Here is a 4,329-nt window from a genome sequence, read left to right as displayed (position 1 = left end):
TCACTGTTTATTAAAAGTGCAAATATGAAGTTGTAGCTATTTGTATGGTTTTGAACTACCATGGCCATGTACAATCCACCACTAATATCAAAGATCCTTCATTACCACACGTTAACACTCTGCTAATATGTAGCTAGCAACCAAGTTTCTGCCACTCGTGAACTACATTTGTTTTCTTTCATGGAAACGGTTGCTATGCTTTCCTGCCTCTCATTGGCCAATTCGATGAGAACGTCTTAGAATCAGTACAGATAACGTTTATGATTGGTTTGGCACAGCAGCAGTAGGTTGATGTGGACAGGCTTTATATATCTATGGACACAGCAACGAAGGGACGAACGAAGAAAAACTGTAACGTGAACTAGTTCAGGTCGTTCTTTTTAACCCTTTGTTGACTGCCCGAACATTCCATTTTTTCCACACTTGATGACCTCGTGGCACAAAAAAGCTTGCTGTGTGGCCATACTACATGGCAGAGATAAAATATACACACCATTGTAATCAGAAGAAAGAGCACTTCAAAATGGTATAAAACATAAATAACTATGTGTGAGGGTAACATAATTATGTCTAGAAATATGCTCATAATTAATCCGAAAAAATAAAAAAAAATACAGTTTTTCAACATAAATCTTATTTTTCTCTAATTTCTGTTGTAGATAGAGAAAAACTTAGAGTATATGACAGACTAGCAATGTTGTCCCCTACTCAAGGAAAAAAACAGAATCAATTTATCACTTTCTGCTCAAAAGTTATGGTCAATTCATTATGTCCTGTACGTTTGCAGAAAATAGTAGAATGATGACCTCGGGGCACAAAAAAGCTTACAGTGTGGCCATACTACATGGCAGAGATCAAATATACACACCATTGTAATCAGAAGAAAGAGCACTTTAAAATGATATAAAACATAAGTAATTATGTGTGAGGGTAGCATAATTATTTTTATAAATATGCTCAAAATTAATCCGAAAAAAAGGAGAAAATTACAGTTTTTCAACATAAATCTTATTTTTCTCTAATTTCTGTTGTAGATAGAGAAAAACTTAGAGTACATGACAGACTAGCAATGTTGTCCCCTACTCAAGGAAAAAAACAGAATCAATTTATCACTTTCTGCTCAAAAGTTATGGTCAATTCATTATGTCCTGTACGTTTGCAGAAATTTTTAGAATCTTTACAGAGTAGAATGTCTTCACTGCCCGATTTGACATTTGACCTCAAAATCCAGACAGAATGGTCAAAATAAGTTATTTTGGCCATATATCCATGAGACAGAGCTATATATGGTATGTTTCACTATACTTTAGGACAGATAAAACAAATCCTTATGGAAAAGAAAGTGTTAACCTTTTAGTGACCAACGAAAAGTTGCACCTAAATAACCCAAATATGTACAGTACATTCTAACTTTTTTTTGGAAACCACCACGACACCCAACATCTATTTTGATGGTATTTAGTTGATTTATTTGCAAACATAAATTATTACAAATCATATTGCTTCAGTCATTTTTTTTTTAGATGTGGTAACTCAATAAAGAAGTGCACTTATCAAGTCACGAAAAATAACAATCAATAAACATAAGCAGCAATGGACAAAAAGTCAACCATCAACTAAAAAAGTGCTTCTTATTTAGGATGAAAAAGCATGTTATGAACAGGCAATCAATAAAATCTAAAAAAATGTCTTATTTATGGTCAACAATAAATGTAAATTCATTGGTAAGTGCATTTCCAATAAACAATCAATAGTGAATGAACACTCAATGTCAGATCAATGGTAATGGAAAGTGCCTCCTGCTTTCATGTGCAATAAACAATAATCTCTTGTCAATCACTATAAACAGTACCCGTACCAGTAAGGAATATGATCAGTGACAAATTCCCCAGGGTTTTGTATAGAAGCATAAACTATGTTTTGATTCTTTCATCCACAGCAACATGCTGGAATGGTTGGTAAAGTGCTTTACTACACGTCACCTTGAAAGTCTCTAACAGGCCAGTGATTTTGCACAGTTTATCACGCTCATCTTCAGCACCAGTATCTACAACATGGAGCATTGGCATCAATGCTTTGAACCGGTCTCTTGACATTATGCTGCGTGCCCACAGGCCATGGTACATGGTTTTGGGGCTCCAGTATCTGTAAAAAGAACTGACTGGGACAAGACCACAAAACATTACAAGGGCCATCAGTCGTGCCAATTCATCTGGACTGGTTTCTTTCCTTGTACCATCTGTACCACCATAATAGGGCTTTCTGAGGATTTCCTCCCAAGCATAAGCATTTGTGTAGGTGCATTTGTAGCAGGAGGGCATCTGTAAAAGTTTTTAAAAATCTATGGCTTTGGTCATGGTACCTCGTGTTACTTGTACATCTAGGTGAACACCAGGCTGGCGTACAGGACGGACAGATGGCAACTGGTTGAGCATGTCTGGATCATCATAGCTATATGTCTGGACAACAGGTTGATTCACTGGATGTGCAGCTCTCCCTGGGCACGGTCGTTCTGGCATTCCTTCTGGTCCTTTCAGGTTCAAGGGTCAGGGTCATCCTCCTCTGAGTCGGTGGCAGAACCAGGAGAATGTTGAGTTCTAAAAGTTGAGATAAAAAAAAAAAACAAGACAAGTTGTTCACAACCTAGGTCAAGGCTAATTTCAGTCAGAAAAGGTTGTAGCAGAAAAGTTGCTATTGACTACATGTCATTATTTTCTTTCTAGAAGTTGAGATGGGAAAAAAAGTAAGTTGTTTACAACCTAGGTCAAAGCTAGATTCAGTCAGAAAAGGTTGTAGCAGAAAGGTTGCTTACTTACTAAATGTCATTAGGCTTTCTGTCTAGAAGTTGAGAGAAAAAAAAAACAAGTTCAATGTTCAACACCTAGGTCAAGGCTACTTTCAGTCAGAGAAGGTTGCTACTTAGGCCTACTAGGCATGTCTTTCTTATATGCCATTACTTTCTTATAGGGAGCACAAATAGACATGTCTGGAACTAAACAGAATGAGTAACACTGATATTTATTTATTCCTTCCATACTATATTCAGCTCTTCATCCAGACATGCCCATAGAATATGCTAGCAACACTACAATGTTGGCAAAGAGCGAATAATTTACCCGCGAGTAGATAAAGCGCGATCAAAAATAAACAAACACGAGGCGCTATTTCTTTCAGTTGTGACAGACAAAAAACACACCATACAAAAGGCACAGTCTACTCAGAGTGTTATCACACGAAAATATAATGTTTTATGAAGCTGTAAGTAGTGTAAGTAGTAGTAAAATACAATATTGAGTTTCAAGAACGTTATTGTTTACTCACGTTGTTGTCGCCGTAGCAGCTAGTCGTCGTCGGAGTCAGAGTCACGAAAGTCTTCATCCAGTTCACGGTCCAACTTGTACTCTTTTCCACTAGATAAGCCACCTATTTCACTGTCTTCACTGCTATTGTCATCATTTATGTGTTGACAACACATTTCTGCCACCTCAGCAGCTGAAAAACGGACTTGTCGATATGTATGGTCCGACATGTTTATTCATTGAACAGCCGCGAATGAGCTGAACGCGGAAGTATCGGAGGCGGGGCAATCACAAGATGTAAAATGACATAAAACTAAGCCAATAGGCTATCAAAACGAACTAAACTACTTGACAGTGATTGGCTAGCTGTTGACAACGTATCTACATAGTTTTTTTCATCGGTGAGGTTAAATGCGTGATTCAAACACGGCGAACACGTCATGGTTCGAAATCGAACCATATTTCAATGGGCCGTCCACAAAGGGTTAAAGACCCGTTCGATAGAACTGATTCGTTCGCGACCGACACACCACTATTTCTGTTGTCTGTCCCTTCGAAAACACGCGCGCACACACGCACACATGCACACACACACACACACACACACACACACACACACACACACACACACACACACACACACACACACACACACACACACACACACACACACACACACACACACACACACCATACAGGAACATCACCATGCAACTACGCTCGGCGCTACAATATGATCAAAGGTTTATGCAATTATTGACAGAATTTAACGGATGTTTGTTCCTCCCGGTTTGCTCGTTCGGCCCTCTGATATGATTGCCATCTGGCGGTAGTGCTATGTGGGCCTATTGGGGTCAAGTAGGAAGCCCAGCCCCAGCAAGTTCCAAAAGTAGATAAAAAAAAGTTTTGCGGGATCTCGCAAAAGATTTGCGAGATCCCGCAAAAGTACATACGTTTTTTTCCTTCTTCTTCATGTTCAATCTTCATTTTTTTTTTTCATGTCACCTAAGGGGCTCCGTAATCCTTGAAC

General features: G+C 38.6%; 1 long non-coding RNA gene across 1 annotated transcript; it reads right to left on the bottom strand.

Annotated features, from left to right (window-relative positions):
- Window positions 1-1,482: 1,482 nt before the first annotated feature.
- Window positions 1,483-3,777, bottom strand: LOC134068903 (uncharacterized). Its single transcript, XR_009936733.1, has 3 exons — window positions 3,322-3,777; window positions 2,817-2,838; window positions 1,483-2,597 (listed from the first exon to the last, which is right to left on the bottom strand). It is a non-coding gene; the product is annotated as an uncharacterized LOC134068903 (long non-coding RNA).
- Between the last annotated feature and the right edge of the window lie 552 nt (window positions 3,778-4,329).

The sequence above is a fragment of the Sardina pilchardus genome, chromosome 21 (genome assembly GCF_963854185.1).
Source record: "Sardina pilchardus chromosome 21, fSarPil1.1, whole genome shotgun sequence".
Lineage (NCBI taxonomy): Eukaryota > Metazoa > Chordata > Actinopteri > Clupeiformes > Clupeidae > Sardina > Sardina pilchardus.
Note: the sequence above shows the minus strand (reverse complement) of the source record. Positions and strands in the feature narration are given on the sequence as shown.